Raw genomic sequence first — 17,975 nt, 5'->3', positions numbered from 1 at the left:
AATCTAATGACAGCTGTGGCTCAAGGAACATTCCCAAATCTGAATTCTACTGTTTCTGTGAAGTCCACAAGCTACAGGTTAACCACAGGTTCTCTAGGGGCCCTAGAGAAATCTAGATAGGAAGCCTAGATTTAATTTCAGCTTGTTCTCCCTCATCCAACCTGATTCAAACAAGGTTTGGAGTCACTGGAGTTAGAAAGCAGAGAATGGTAAAGCTGGATGTCAGTTTAATGTATTCATAGCAATCCATTCCAGTGTTGCAAATGATCTTCCCTTGCAGTTACATTCAGTGGTTAAAAAACAAAGGAACCCAGGTACAAACCACAGGGAAATTGTTTCCAAGGCCCAGCCCTGCTGTATGTTATCATAGTTGAATATCATAGAGAATATCATACTTTAAACTACTGAACATTCTAGCAGGCTGCACTTCCTCCATCTAATTTCAAGTATAGCTCACTTATCAAGATGACCAAAGCCATCTCAGAGCCACGTCTGGATAAAATTCCAGGTGAAATAGACCCATAAAATTAGTTTCATTTTAGAATAGAATAGAATAACAGAGTTGGAAGGGACATTGTAGGTCATCTAGTCCAACCCCACACCCAAGCAGGAGACCCTACACCATTTCTGACAGATGGCAATCCAGTCTCTTCTTGAAAGCCTCCAGTGATGAAGCTCCCACACCTTCTAAAGGCAAGCTGTTCCATTGGTTGATTGTTCTCACCATCAGAAAATTTCTCCTTATTTCTAGGTTGAATCTCTCCTTGATCAGTTTCCATATATTACTTCTTGTCTGGCCTTCAGATGCTTTGGAAAATAGGTTGACCCCCCCTCCTCTATGTCACAGGCCCTCAAATATTGGAACACTGCTATCATGTCTCCCCTGGTCCTTCTCTTCACTAGACTAGAGAAGGATTTTTTTTGCTGAGTGAGACATTGGACTTTTGTCCCCAGAGTCTCCTTTCTGAGAATTCAGTTAGGATTCCATTTGCAAACCCCAAGGATGACCTTACAGTAACTTGCAGTTATTTCTATTGCTTTTCCTTAAGGGAACAAAACCATATAGATGTGTACCAAAAGCATATTAAATCCAAGAGTTTCAACTCATTTCAAACTATTGACTAGGTCTGCTAGAAGTTATGTTTTGGTGAGCTCTGGAGGGCCACAGGAAGCACACTTGTGCTGCAAAAATCCCACTTGCCACGGACAAAACTCACAGGCTCAGCTTTTCAAAATCGCGTCCTACCTTGTCAACCACCCTTTGCTGTCAACAAGCCATTGAGAATGAGATAGTGTTACACCTCCAATTTACTGTAAGCAGCTTAGGTTATACAATCATCATCACAGATGATTGCCCTGAATGGTAAACACATTTTTCTTGCTTACATCTGTCAGGTCCCTGATAACAAATATTTATGGGCTCTCACACAGCAAAATGTTTGTTGTAACACCCACTGCCTTCTATAGCTGATTTCAACAGGGAACCGTTAACAGCAGGACTACAGGATTGCTGGTGAAAAGATGAGTTGTCTTCCTACATTGATTTATGCACATGGCGCTTGTTTCTGAATGGCATGTACATTTGCATCACTGGTGCAAATGCTAACCTAAATATTTGTTCAGATGATAGGTAGTCCTGAATGAGATCTGTTTTGCAGGCTATCATAGAATGATTATCCTTGTTTAAAGATCTGAATCTAATAATCATAAAGACCAGTTCATTTCTCTTTATCGTAGCTTATAAAATCATAATGTTATAGCTTAATCTAACCAACTATGAGTAAAACAAAGAGATCAAGTAGACATAGAAAACTATACAGTTGTTTTCCTATAAAGCTGGCCAATTCTGAAGCAAATCCTGGAAATGTAATTTTTCCATTCTAAAAGTTATGATGAAAATAGTCCTCTTTATATAATAGTGGGAAATATTCAGGTATTAAAAGCTAATCCCCAACATTTATCTGTCCAGTTGTCATACTTTTTTCATAGATAACCATTTAGGGTTTGCAATATCTATGGTGTGGATTTCCCTACACCTGAATATATTTAAAATGGTGGCAATGTAATATATAAAATAATCCTAACAGAAATCAAAGTCATATATTGCTGCACCCAGTGATAGGGCTGTGAAAGCTGGATCATGTGAAAGGCTTAATAAAATAAAATGGATGCCTCCATGCTGCAGTCATGAAGAAAATTGCAGAGAATAATTTGAATGCAAGAAAATCGGACCATTAAGCACTAGATGATGTAAAACCCGATGTTAAATATTAAAAATGACACTCAAGATTAAATATTTTGAACACATAAGGCAAGAGTCACTGGAGAAGACATTGATATTTGGAAAAATGTAAGTGATTGCAAAATGGCAGACAAAAGACAGAGTGGCTAGATGTTACCATGATGACACAAACATGAGCTTACAAAAAGTTAAACAGTCACTAATATTGATAATCCTGATGAGATTATCTCCGGTGGGTCAGAAAGTGTTGAAAGTAACTGAATAACTGAAAAATAACAATGAAATTTACAATATTATTTATCAAGCCCTTGATCTTCTGCATCATCCCTGGTTTCTCCAAAAGGATCTCTCCAAAGTGGAAGTTCTGGCCTTTGCAGAAATGTAGAATATTTCTATCAATATCGGGTCCAAATAATGGAAATCCTGTTCAAAGTGAAATATCATCTTAAGGATATTGAGATTCTCTCCCATGCCCTGAAAAAGAATTGGAGTCTTTTCCAGTCTTCAGGAACCCAACGGGAAAGAATTCAGGATCAGACACAGCATCTATGACAAAACACAATGAGGTCACAGTGGTGATATATGAGCCATGATATATGAGCCATATAAATAATACAATTGTGTATTTCATGATGTCTAATACAAATATGTGGGTTGTGTCATTGCATTATTATGTGGCCACACATGTCATTATGTGGTTATTTCCCCTGCAAAGCTCAGTCAACTGCTTACTTAAAGAACAACATGTGGAAAACCTTGGGAGTAAACTTATGTTCCTAAGTCTGTTAATCAGGATAAACTTTGGAAGAATATCTCTGATGGCCTGCAACCAGCCTTGGTGGTACTCTCAAAGGCTGATGTGAAACATCTTCAGGACCCTGATTTGAAAGAGCAGGTTGCTTAGAAAAATTGCAGACCACTGTGCTGCCTTCTTCCCCTCTTAATCTGAGCATTTCCCCCAGTGCCAGCAAGACAGAGTTTCCAATAAAGCTGCAACCTTGAAACAGATGTAGGAGGAGACACACGTTTAGGAAGCACTAAACCCACCAGTAAACAGAGAAAAACAGCCAAGTAAAATAACATGTTTTCCCTTCAAAGCAAGTGGATGGTCCAATGTAGAAAAATGCAAGCACTTTACAATCTGGCCATTAACAGAGAAGCAAAATCGGAAGAAATCCCAGAGAGAGAGAGAGAGAGAGAGGAATTAAGGCAGAAGGCAGAAATGGATTGGTAAAAAGAAAACATTCCTAGTAATACTATAGAGTGTCGTATAGTAATAGTAAAGAAGAAATGTTGTAATAATAATAGAAGAATTATACTATAGAGTATAGTATAAAAGAAATATTGTACCAGCAATTGAATAGTAGCAATGTAATATAATAACAGTTATAATAATCAGCATAATAAAATAATAGCAATAGAATAGAGTACAGGACAGAGACAATAGAAAGCATTCACATATAAATTTGTAAATTTTATATTTTACTTGTATATCTTTGGTGTGTTTTTTTTCTAAATAAAATATTTCCCCGATTCTTGTAGGAAGATATTAAAAAACTCCACACTCCAGCACTTTTGTGACTCCTTTGAGTCTGAGGTCAATCTAACTGGGCACGGTTTAAACAGCAGATTGTTGAAAATATTGTTTCATTGTCCATTCTGATCTTGCTGTATTGCTGACTTGTTTCAAGAATCAATCTTGTCTCATTCTTGAACTGATTTTACTTTTGCAATCAGTTGCTTTATATCCATCTTAAATGTTAAGGCTGGGGTAGTTGCAGGCTCATTGCTTAACTGCCTCTACACATTGTTGAGACCAGAAAAGGCCTATCTTGTTCTAGGGAAGTTCAAATTATGGGAAGCAAAATCAAGATAAGATCAACACAAAAAGATAAGAAAAAGTAAAGGTAAAGGAGTCTATGCAAAGATTTCTCGGCTAGTGGTAGTGTTCTTCTGCTTATAAGGGCTTTGTGTGGGAAGTAGGTTGTGGTGGGAGGATCATGTAAGGTGAGGGTCTTGTGATAGGTCAGGTGAGGGTCATGTCAGGTAAAGGTCTTGTGATGGTTCTTGTGATGGGACCCATCACACCTGACCCATTACAAGACCCTCACCTGACATGACCTTCCCATCACAAGACTTACTGACCACACGAAGCCCTAATAAGCAGAATACCAACACTGACATTCCCTAAATTCCACTGAAGATGTTACCCAGCCTGATGAAGAAATGTTTGGAAATCGACCCACAAGCTCAGAGAATGAACCTCCACCCTCAATGTTAAAAGATCCCCATATTATTTGCAGCATTTGACTGTTACTACATGAGGCTGGGGAAATCAGGATGGAGAGTCAGCTCATCAGCATCCATGGCAGGCAAGGAGGATGAATAACAGAGCATCCATGTTGACACCTTCATACAAATGAAAATACTTATCCACTTATGTCAGTCATCAGGACAAAAGTACGCAAGGATAGCATTTGTGTAACATGATCGTAGGCATGTTCTTTGGGTGCCATTGCAGTTTCCTATGGACATCACTGACTCTATCAGGAAATTATCTTCTAAATCAAATATGATAGTAAAGGTGTATTCTCCTATGGATGGCTCTGAACAAAGCAGCAATGAGTTTCATCGTCATCAAGTATCAGCTTGAGTTTTATTTCAGTTTTTGAAAGATCCAGATTTGAACAAGTTTCAATGGATATGACCTTCTTTGGGTGCCATTGCAGTTTCCTATGGACATCACTGACTCTATCAGGAAATTATCTTCTAAATCAAATATGATAGTAAAGGTGTATTCTCCTATGGATGGCTCTGAACAAAGCAGCAAGGAGTTTTATCGTCATCAAGTATCAGCTTGAGTTTTATTTCAGTTTTTGAAAGATCCAGATTTGAACAAGTTTCAATGGATATGACCTTCTTTTTTTAAAAAAAATGCAGAAATGCCCATTCATTTTCTTCACAAAAGGATTCAAAAGCCAGACAATCTATAAATGAAAAACAATTGAAATAAAGGCCAAGGATACATATGCAGGACAGGGAAAACCAGAAGAAAGAAACAAATAGCAATAAATAAACTAAGCAAGGTCTTATCTATGACAAATTTATTTATGTTCAGAAATTCTTTAGCTTATGATTTTAAAAAAACAAAACAAACCCATGACAACAGTAAATGTTTATCTAATGGTGTATTTTAAATGGAAACTATGAATAAAAATCCTAATAAATAATTATGATTAATAATTCCAGTATTAGAGTTTGGAAAAATATATTTTAACCGAGTCTGTGTTGCTCCCTTCCAGATAGGCATTTGAAAGATTAATTTAATTGACAGTGATTTTGGACACTCTTTGACTCATCCCATAATGCATTAAAGGCTTGATTCATACTTCACAAACCCCAATGTGTATCTGATGCCCCTTGCTTGTTTAACAGCTACCTGTCTCTCCTCACCTGCTGATCTCCTTACTGCTTTGCAAGTAGTAGAAACAGAAAGGAAGCAGATCTGTCTCCTACTCCTTTAGTCTGGTATCAAGTAACCCTGCCTGCCAGTAGTAGTTTGGGGAAAATCATTTTCCAAGAGAAAGAAAAGGATAAGGAAGTACTTAAGTGAATTTGCCTTCCTAACCAGAATAAATTGCTACTGAAGTGAGCACCTGAATTCCTATCCTAAACAGAGCTATAATGATGATGCCTCCCTAATCAGAGTCTGTCTTATTAGTGTCCAGCCTATAGGAGATGACCAGGCAGAGTCGGAAGGAAAGGTCAAATGCATCATCAGTTTGGAATCCTTAAGCAGTCCTAACCTAGTCCCTGTGAATTCTGTTGATTCTTATCTAGCGCCAATTTGACTTGACTGTTAGTAGATCAGATTCTTATGTATAGTTAGAATGTAATAAACTTTTACTGCTTTGAAGACAGTACTTGGTTACTTACTGCCTGACAGAACCAACACATTTCCTTAGATCATAGCTCCTTCTACCATTTTTTTTATAAAATAGGATAAAAACTAGCATACTTGGATACATATCTTTCACATCACTGTCTCAAAGGGTACACAAACTTTAAAAAGATGATGCAGGTCAAAAGCACACTTAATACAACCCCATCTTTCGGGCTAGCCGGTGTAAAGGGCAGACATTGAACTGTCATTTCGAGAGAGAAAAAAATATCACTCTCACAATACACATACCCACACTAACTTGCAAATTAGTGCTGTTCAAGATCTTGAGGAGTCATTGAAATCTGCTCGGAGGATTTGATAGTGAGAGAGAAATCTCTTAAGAGACACTCCACTGCATAACATTGTACATGAAAAACTTTAGAAACAATTTAATAAATAGTTAATTGTGGCTTCCCAATTAAAGCAGCGTGAAATGGAAAAAAAAACACATTGCAGTGATTTAAATATCAGAAGGGCATTAGAGACTGTTAACTGCATTAACCGCAAGAATTTGACTGTATCTAGCATCCTGCGGTGTTTATCTCAGCTTTTCTTTGTCCTTCCCTCCCATAGAGAAGGAGGTTTCTGTGTGTGATAAGAATTCAGCCTATTGACTAGAGTAGGTAATTGATGAAGCACTTCAGGATGGGAGCCCTATTATCGCTCAGTGCACATTGTAAGAAACCACTTATGAAATCTCTATTATTTGGGTATTTAGATCAGTAGATCCATTGATTTCTCTCCCCCTCAGTAAAATATATTTAATAAATCATTCTGAAATCAATAATGTTTCCCTGGTTGCCAAAAATTATTATCCAGCAAGACTACGAGACCTACTGCATATGCTATAAAATTGTATTAAGGAAACATTTTACCGTGGAAATATAGCTGCGGCTTTATTTCCCCCAAAGTGGAAATGTTAAAGGGTTTGGTGTTGCTACACAGCTAGGCTATAATTATATTCTGCCAAATTGGAAAGGGTGGCCCCTAAACTGTTCCTCCAGATAACTTGGTTAAAGTATACCCTTAGGGAACATTTCCTCTATATTCAGCAGATGTGGGTGCCTCTGGTACCAGCATTTGCTATTATAATTACCGTAAGTTGGGAAGGGGCAAGGCATGTATTTGTAAGCATATGGTGGTCATGTTCCAGAGTCATAGATATATCTGTTTTATACGCCTGCATCGTTAGAGATATATGTCTCCTCTATTCATTCCACTGTGTTCATCAGTAGACATTCATTTGTATGTGACAGGCACATAAGCTACATAAAGTGGGGTCATTTATCAGATTACCCTCTAGCTCAGCAATGCTATTAACAGCTGGACTTCATGACACAAGTAGAGAGTGCAATCAAGGGGCTGCTCCACACCCACCCCAAGTGGCCAAATAAGATATGGCTGGTGATGGAGGCATTGGCAAATACCTAATGGCAGCAGCTGTAGGAGATGACCAGGCTGAGCCCAAGGGAGGGGCCATAAGTCACGAGTCCCTTCATGCCCACAAGAGAATTAAGTCCAGCCCACCTTCAATGCCTCTCTGATCTTTCCTGTATTTCCCTTAACGGCCATCTTGTAGAGAGATTCTTATAGAGAAAATAAGCTTCCAGTAAATCTTTATATTGATTTGAACTGCCTGAATCTCCAGACTTCCTTGCCTCTTAACAGCAGCCAAGTCAACATGAACCATCTAGAAGCCACCAGATGTAATGCTGGTCACTACAGAATAGATGTGATATTAGTCAACATAGTATCTCCTTTTTCTTCTTTTTTTAAAAATACGTTGAAATCAGAGGACGTCTGGCCTAGCTTTAGAAGCTCTCGATGTTCATTTTATTCCTTGTTCTTTTAAAATCTGTTCTCCTTTCCTACCAACAAAATGGCTCACATCCAAAAATAAATATAACCATGGTAATTCTCATTGTGGCCGGATAGTTTTGATGGTGCTATGATTTAAGATAGTTCCAAATAGAAACGCACGTGTTGAGAATATTTCTTATCCTTTTTTAAATCAGAATCCACATTTTTTTTCTCTCTTTTTGTTCTCAACACATAAGGATTAGAAGCGTGGACCAGAGAGACAAAAATAAATAAATAAATAAATGTGAACTGGGTATTTTATTAAGGTAGCCCCTCCAGGATTATCCTTTCATCCTCCAGAACCATTAGCCTAATTCTCTATAGCTGGTCTAATAGGGAGTGCAAACAAGCAACAGAAATGCAGCACCAAATGTGTATTTTTCCCCCCAGATCTCTCAAGCCTACATTAGCTTAAGATATATATTCCCATTCTTAAACACTTCGAGAAAAAGAAGAATATTTTGAACGGCAAGGAGTTCTCAGCAACCTGTTTCTAAAGTTTCATTTGAAGCACATCTTTCTTAATAAGCTTTGGTGGATATGTGAATTTCGATATAGAGGGATTGGAGGTCCTATGATGCCTTTATCTAATTAAAAGTATGGTGGGAACGCCTACTGCAGACCCTAAGAAGAAGTGCATCTTGCAGCATGAGTGCTTTGCAGCCCAGTTGCTGTTTGGCTTCCATGCAGAGCCACAAAATGAGGTGTCCTTGGTGCTCTCTGAGCGTGGTTGTTTTCTTGCAGATGTTTCATTATACCCAAACTAGGTGACATCATCACCCCTGAGCCGTGGTGGTGCAATGGTTAGAATGTAGTATTACAGGCTAATTCTGCTGATCCTGACTGGCTCAAGGTTGACACAGCATTCCATCCTTTGGAGATCGGTAAACTCAGGGCCCAGATTGTTGGGGGCAATATGCTGACTCTGTAAACTGCTTAGAGAGGGCTGTAAGTCTAAATTCTATTGCTATTTCAACCTTGAACTACAAATATTTTCCTTTATTAGATCTACTAAATTATTCAGATTCTAAATATGGTGACTGACATCACCAAAGGAGATGGCAAATAATTGTTCCTTGGGTTCTATGGGCTAGATCAGGGGCAGGCAACCTTGGCTCTTTTATGACTCATGGACTTCAGCTCCCAGAATTCCTGAGTCAGCATAACTGACTCAGGAATTCTGGGAGTTGAAGTCCATGAGTCATAAAAGAGCCAAGGTTGCCTACCCCTGGGCTAGGTAATGGTGGCAAAAGATTGTTCCTTGGTTTCTATGGGCTAGCTGATGATGATCAGTCAAATCCAACTGGAGCCATGGTAGCATCATTTAACCATTTGCCAATTCTCCTATGTTTTTGAACTTCCCCATTTAATAGCATTTGAATACTTTCACATATAACATATAAATTAGGAATGAAGAGTTCAAGACCCTCCATAAGTTTTGGTATCCGCTTTCCACACTATGGTCGAAAGCAATGGACAAGGGGAATTCTGGGTTACACTTTAAAAAGATAAATAGGGGGTGGGGTATGATACAACTAGAAACTTTTCCCTGGAAAATGGTGCAAAACTAGGATGCCTTTTCACATTTCTTGATTTCTTTTGGCTTGAACGTTGCTTTCAGCTGCTGGAGACTTATTTAATCTCCCTGACCTTAAACCACTTGTGGGCACTGGGACCAATCTACATTGACAAGAGGGCATTTTGTCAGTACCCTTACTGCAAATAGAGTATTCATACCATGCTAATTTATTCTGCAGAGGGTCTCTATAGCTTTCTCCAACTTACTGCTCACATATTTATTAATTACAGTTGCATAAAGCATTTACAACACAATACTGAATATATTTCTTGGGCAGTTGATAGGAACAAGCCATACTGTCGAAGCAGAAGATAGTGGGGGCTTTTTTCCACTTTCGAACATACATTTTTCTTTGCCCCAAAGGACCCAGCTGGGCGATATTGATGAAAATGAATGGATGTACCCCTGAAATATTCTTCAAAATTGGAAGGCTTGGGAATGTATTTTTAAACCTAAATTTATAAAATACATTGATAAATATACATTTATTTATTTATTTTAAAAAAGTCCCTGATTATTTTATTTTGTTATTTTTAAAGGAAAGAAATACATGTGGCTCACAAAATGTGAGAGAATTCCAGAATATTTGCAAGCGCTGACACAGTTTTGTTGGCATCTTTTGAGATATAGCAGCTTGAGATTCACCTGGCAATCTGGCAGAGGTTTAAAAAGGCAGAAGCAGAAGCTAAAGAATGATCAATGCTCCCAAAGCCAAGCTAAGCAGGTAGCAGCCACAATGAGACAGAAATCAAGTGGCAAAGGGCAAGAGAGAGGGATGGGAATCAAAAGTCAGGCTGCAAAGAGTATTTTTTAATATCAATTACATTATAAATTTGAATTAGTTTCTGTTTTCTTCCTTACTTTGCATGCATGGCCTTTGAATGTTCTTAAGCATAGTAACATTTTCTCTGAATAATGAACAGGACAGGGTGGGACGGAATGGGATGGGACGGAACGGGAGGAGACAGGATGGGACAGGACAGGACAGGACAAGACAAGACAATACAGGACAGGACAGGACAGGACAGGACAGGACAGGACAGGAATGGAATGGAATGGAATGGAATTCTTTATTGGCCAAGTGTGATTGGACACACAAGGAATTTGTCTCTGGTGCATAAGCTTTCAGTGTAGACACATACAATTATTTAATAAATAAATAAATATAATACTTTTGTGTATGATTTCACATTGTTCTGTTAATATTAATAACAATGGCAAAAGACAGCTTTAATATTATTAAGCAACATCTACCGATGCCAGGTCCTTGGGAAGGACTTGCTAGGTACCGTAGGTAAAAATGCCAAAATGCAGTCTAAACATCTGGCTAACTGTGCAACCAACCATCATAATAAATATTGTGATTGTCTTATGGGGCCTGATTTTTGGTCCACCCCATATGCACAGTAGTCTGCTGGTAAATGTTTAACAAGTTGTTGTGCCAGCTCCATTGCCATCATCACCCCATGCCAATAGCTAACTAATGTATCAGTTCTGTTCTCAACTGACTCATAAAATTCCAGAAGATTTAACAATCAGCTCTCATGAGCCAGTATGAGTCAGTTCCACCAAATCATCATGTGTGTGTATACACTCTCTCACACACACACACATGCACACGTGCACAGTTGTTGTTTTTTTAAAAAAAACCTTTTTGATTCATATTATTTTTTGTAGGATTTTTTTAAAAAAAACATTATTATTATTTGACACAAGAGAGATTATTAAATCTTGAGGGCCATGACTTGTTGTTTGGCTGGCATGCATATTTGTTGTATGATAAGAAGGTAGACAATGTGTTTAGAGTGCATATTTTAAGACAGGCATTGCTGAGAGTCTGGAAGAAGTATAGACATAAGTTAGATTGCAAGATACCACTATGGGCAATTCCAAAACACGCAATAGAAAATATACATGCTGGTTTCAAACATAATGTGACTACGTACAAGGAGATCCTAAGTTTGGAAAGAAATGTCTGGTGTTTGAAATCATATAGCCTCTTGCGAGAAGAGAAGGTTGTTCAAAACTGGTTTCAATATACTCAGTTACGGGCCAGGTGGAAAGAAGACCAGAAAAATGGTTTTACAATTACTGATGAAAATTTGATAAAGCAAATTAGAAATCAGGGACCCGCACATATTAAACGGATACATCTTGCGCTGATAGAGATTGATTTGGAAACAGAACTTGTTAAGGATTGTATGATAAAATGGGCCCAAAACATCCAGGAAGTTATCACAATGGACACGTGGGAAAAGATTTGGGTGAGGAACGTAAAATTCACACAAGCTCAAAATCTAAGAGAGAACTTTTACAAAATGTTTTATAGATGGCATCTAGATCCTAAAAAGCTTGCAAGTATGTATCCGAATTATCAGCCTAAATGTTGGAGGTGCGGTGATGAAGACGCAACATATTTTCACATATGGTGGACTTGTAAAAAGGTTAAGGCTTTTTGGATAAAAGTCTGGTGGAACATGCAGAAGATTTTTAAACAGAGGATAAAGTTTTGTCCGCAACTTTTTTTGTTGGGAATAATTACAGATGCTACAGTTGTGGACACTAAGTTGATGTTGAATTTTATTACGGCAGCAAGACTTTTGATAGGTCAGTATTGGAAGAAAGAGGAACTGCCGACCATAGAAGAGTGGACTTTAAAGGTTTCCGACCTGGCAGAAATGGCGAAGATTTCGGCCTATTTGAAAGATCACTCGCAAGAACGCTATATTATGGAATGGAGAAAATGGATTGAGTTTATCCAGAACAAGTATAGGGTTAAGAAGTTTTATGTAGCATTTGAATGAGTCTTCTTTCTTTTTTTCTTTTTTTCTTTTAGTTTTTTTTATATATATTCAATATTACTAAGGTTTGTTTTATCCTATATAAGCTAGAGAGTGATGGATTTTAGAGTTTATAGTTGTTAGTATATGGTTGCTTATGATTGTTTTTTTTTATATACCTTGTATTTAGCTCTGGGAAGTCGGGGGGGAGGGGGGAGAGGTAGCGGGGGAGGGAGAAGGGAGGGGGAGGGGGGGTTTTAAAGGAAAATTGTATGTTAAAACTTTTCAATAAAAAAAAAACATTATTATGTTTACTTTTAATAGGGTCACAATCATATACCTCCCATCCAACCCACCCATGGATATTCCTCGTAGACATGTTTCTCCATGGACTTGACATTTGCATCCCCAAAATTTTTTTTCTCAAAAACTGAATCCTACTGCTTGTCTTAGAGCTCATGTTAAGTACATTAATTTTAGTAATTATTAAATTAAGCTTTTTTTATTATTAAATTTTACACCCCCAGTTTCTGCTTACATCAGCACTCAAGGCCAACGTACAGCAATTGGAACAAAATAGAAAGCGTGACAGTAAAATCAATAACTATTAAAATTAATTAGCAATGAAAAGCTTGTGGAAAGAGATTTCTTTTAGCTATTTTACTTTATTAATTTACAGGGACCAAAAGCTTCTGTCCAGTATGCAAGAAGGAAAAATGAAGTTATAGGGAGGGATTAATAACAATATTCTAAAACCTCAGCGAAAAGAAAAAAAAATCTACTAAACCTCACCCAACATAAAAATCACCCCCCAAACTTTCTAAAACAAAGCAGGTCTCCACATTCCTACAGCCTCCTGGTGAAAAGCTAGCACCTAAAAAGAAAATAAATTTTGTTTCAGCCCATCACGCACAAAGAGTAAGAAATCAAACACGAGTTTTCAACATTTTTTTCTTAAAGCAGGCAGAACCGGGGCCTTAAGAAGTGCATTGAAAAACTTGGCAGCTAGAAAGGACATACAAGAAGCTGAGCTTCCTCCAGCAGACCTGTCCCACTGATTTAATAACCAGAAAGGTTTGTGGTAGGAAAGGAAGTCTTTCGGATTATCGGGCTTTTATGGCTTTAGGGGCTCCTACCCGCCAAACTGCCGACCATCTGATCGACAAGCTCAGCGTCCTAACCCACTGAGCCACCGCGTCCCGTATATATATATATACATACATACTTGCAAGCTTTTTAGGATCTAAATGCCATCTATAAAACATTTTGTAAAAGTTCTCTCTTAGATTTTGAGCTTGTGTGAATTTTACGTTCCTCACCCAAATCTTTTCCCACGTGTCCATTGTGATAACTTAAGTCAGTTGAAAAGGGCCAAAGTTAATTAAACAGTGGTATCCCTCATGTCTCTACATACATACCCCTGCACCCATACTGACTATTTACTTAGACTGCAATAGTTAAGTAGTCTTGGATTGACACCAGAGCGACTCAAGTTGAAGCCTACCAGCAGCCTTGGAATTGGTGACTTTGGTGATGAGCTCACTAAAACTGATTTTATACAGGGCATGATGACGACAACCATAGTACAAGCTCTTAAAGAAACTGAAGCCTTTATTGGGAATATTCTGTTATGCCTTTGAATAGTCACTCCAGAAAGTGCCACCTTTCTCTAAAATGCTGTTATCACTGAAGCGAAAGAGGGGTCTGCTAGAAAGAATTCCTGTTTGCTAATCATGCGGCTGATTGCATGGCTTTCACTAAAATAGAATTGACCATATGGCATCTGGCTGTAGCAACTATATAGACAGTCAGGCATCTGTATATTTTGACACATCCTCCATATCCAGATTGAAGATTTACAGTATATAAACTACAATAAATTATTATTCCTTTTGATGTTGTTTTTGAAATGGTGATGTCATTTGCTTTAGGCTTCCTTTTGGGGGGAGAAATATGTACACATGAAAGGAGGACACAAAGAAAGAAACAAGGCAATGCTTGATTAGCCAAATGAATGTGAAATTGTCTGGTCTCTTTATGTAAAAGCAGGCATGTGAACTAGAAGTTAAGCCCCTAATACAGTTGATATACTTTTGCAAAAGGAAGAGCGATTTAGAAAGTGCTGTCATATCCTTCATTATTCCAACTTAGAATAGCGTTGGGTGGTTGCACTGACAAAGAAAAGTTAGGGGTCTTTTAAGTCTTAGTTTTAAAAGAAAACATCAAAGTGAACTCATAACAGCATGGCTACTGCTACACAATCATGTATGTGTCAATAGCAATGAGTGACTTTCATTATTCCTCATCGGCAGCTTTTGCGATCATTTGTAATGCCTATGCCTGGTCTGATGGGAGAGTCACAATTAAATCATTACAGTGAATTGAAAACCTACCAGCTCAGGAGCATTAGTAACACTTCATTAATTATATCGAACTTGGAGCCCAGATTTCTCTTTACCTATATTCATTACCCACAGGCCAATTTGTCTTGGTGGTGTCCAAGTCAATTCTAGTTTAAGCCAAAGAAGAATAGGATCCTACATTATGGATCTTAATCTAGCAATAAGAATCAATATGTTGCTAAGGCAAAATAAATACACCTTCCAGAATCCCACCTTGCTGTTTGAAAGTGTATTCCAAATGGAAAATTTGCCCCATTTCCAAGCCTACAATAGCACATGATTTTCTATTGTTCTTAGTTAGAACAATAGCAAGAAATGAGACAGTTACAACATAGTATACACAGCCACTGATTTACCTAGTGATATCTATGTGTAAGAATGTACTGTATGTACATCCTTGGATGAATGTGTTGTATTTTTATCCAACATTTCTTCAAAGGCTTTCAGGTACTATATCTATTTTTAACCTCACCCTTCCATTTTGCTTTCCCATAATCCTCAAAAATAGATTAGGCACAATTCAGTTCTTGATATTCAGTAAATTTAATTCAGATTTGAGCTTATCAGTCCATGCCTGAAGTTTGCTTTCTACTGAATCATTCTTGTTTAAATCTGTACTTACCAGCATTTTTTGCTATCTGTATAGTGAAAAATTCAGACAATTCATCTGTAAACCAGTTTTCTTCAAATGGAGTCTGAAAATTGGGATTCTGAGAATCAGCAGAATTCCTAATACATAGTACACATACCAAGAAATTATAATGAAGAAGACTTATGGTTAGACAACACTGAGTCATAACTTCAATTTCTGTGGACAGTCATTCCAGAGAAAGAAGGAGACTGTCCCTTGAAGATAAGCTAGCCTCATGGGACAATTTGGAACATCATAATTTGAGTACTTCATGGCAGTCTTCCTCAATGAGGAGTCCTCCAGATATGTCAGAATAATTTCCCTCTAGGAGGTTGACATAATATAACTTAGACCAATACTCACAAGCTTCCCCCACTTAATGTCAAGAAAGCCCACTGGGTTCACCTAGCTTGGTGTCATCTAATAATGGCTTTTGAGAATTTCATTCGAGAGTCTTTTTTCAGCCTTAATAATTTATTTCTATTTATTTATTTATCAAATTTATTGGCCACAGTAGCAGTGATGAAACCTAGGACAATCACTATACTCTAAAACATGGCATCTAGTCCTGGGCAGAGCCTCTCCTTCACTATTAGTTGTAATAGACTTCCTGGAAAGAGGAGGACAATTTGTTACTATTGCTGTTGTTAGTTGTGAAGTCATGTCTGATCCATCGCGAGCCCATGGACAATGTACCTCCAGGCCTTCCTGTCCTCTACCACCTTCTGGAGTCCATTTAAGCTCAAGCCTACTGCTTCAGTGACTCCATCCAGTCACCTCATTCTCTGTCATCCCCTTCTTCTCTTGCCCTCAATCTTTCCCAGCATTAGGCTCTTCTCCAGTGAGTCCTTCCTTCTTATTAGGTAGCCAAAATATTTGAGTTTCAACTTCAGGATCTGGCCTTCTAAAGAGCAGTCAGGGTTGATCTCCACTAGGACTGACCGGTTTGAACGCCTTGCAGTCCAAGGGACTCGCAGGAGTCTTCTCCAGCACCATAGTTCAAAGGCCTCAATTCTTTGGTGCTCAGCCTTTCTTGTTACTATTAGAAGCCCAGAAAATCTACGCATTCATCTTTTATCAGGAAAATGAATAGCCACCGTGCTAATGCATCAATGAGCAAGAGGACCAATGAAGCTCCCCCAAATAAACATAAACTAGTTATAGACATCAGATGTAACTGACCATTGGCAACTTTCCTTAGCTACTCCCAAGCTCTTAGTAACTGCTTACAGCCAAAAAGCAAAATACTCACAGAGATACTCACCGCGCCAATAATTGTCAATAATTTCTACAACCCCATTCCTTTTTTCCTTCAATAAACTTGGCTGAAAAAGTCTCTGTGAGTATCTTGCTTTTTGGCTTTAGGAGTTAGTGAAGGCTTGGGAGCATCTAAGAAAAGTTGTCAATTCTCCTTTTCTGCTCAATGGAGGATGCTGAACGTGTTTACAATATGCATGGCACTGTCTGCTTTTGTCTCTGTAGAAAATGAAAGACAACTGCTGAAAAATATTAGGTTTCCTTGAGTTCACTTATGCAGTTGAGCTTCAGCTTTCTTTTCCATCATTGCCACCTGATACTTGTAAAGATCTGATGAACTAGCACTGGAGTAGAATTTGGCTTCAGCTCCTAAGAGCCCAAAGACTTCTGACTTTCTTCTAACCAGCCCATATCTTACAAATCCATTTCCATAATTTAATCAAAGGCAGTTTTTCACAGCAACTGAATGCTGCTTCGGGCCATTTTCTTTCATTAAGGTTTCCCCAACAGCAGGGTATAAATATGGTATGAATATTAATAATGGAGTTGATACCTTTCAATTTGCACCAGAACCAGAAAGCTCTTTGGCATTAAAGATCACCCTATGGTTTCAGATACAAAAGGATGACTGAAAATTTCCATTTTTCTGCTTATGAGCCTTTTGGCTGAATAAAATTTGGCTGAAGTGATAAAATAACAGGGAAGTAAATGCACATACAGCCAGACACTCTTGGGCTTATTTGCAATAGTTTTACAATCAAACCTCCATTATCTAAAACCAATTTAGGGAAATGGTGATCCCTGGGCCTCCTGTGGGTAGAGCATTCAAATTGCTTCTCTTCAGAACATCATTTTTCTTTTTTCCTCCTTAAATTCCCCTCATTGCAAGCCAAACCCTGCTTCTGTTTTGCTGAGCCTTCCTTGATACATTATCCTTTGCCCTCCATGCACACATTAGCTATGCCCTTAAATATATAGCTTTAGATTCAACTCTTTTGTCCTTGTAATGAAGGCAAGAACTCATTTCCAAGTATCTCCAATAAGGTCATCTCAGATAATAAGAATCAAATTAGTTCAGACAGTTGAAGTCTCATTTAGACTCCCAGGTGGTAGTCTGCATCAGTATCCATGGTACTTATTCAAAGTCCGGGCATTCTGCCACTTACATAAGTGGGAGGAGAAGTTGTTAGGTCCATTGAAGGGAGGATGGGAGAGCAAACTACCATTTGTAATAGATCAAAAGTAAGCTGTTGACATCTCAAAGAGGTAAGTCAAAGCTAT

The sequence above is a fragment of the Vipera berus genome (genome assembly GCF_964194415.1).
Source record: "Vipera berus genome assembly, chromosome: 1".
Lineage (NCBI taxonomy): Eukaryota > Metazoa > Chordata > Lepidosauria > Squamata > Viperidae > Vipera > Vipera berus.
The sequence above is the reverse complement of the archived record's forward strand: the minus strand, read 5'-3'. Positions refer to the sequence as shown.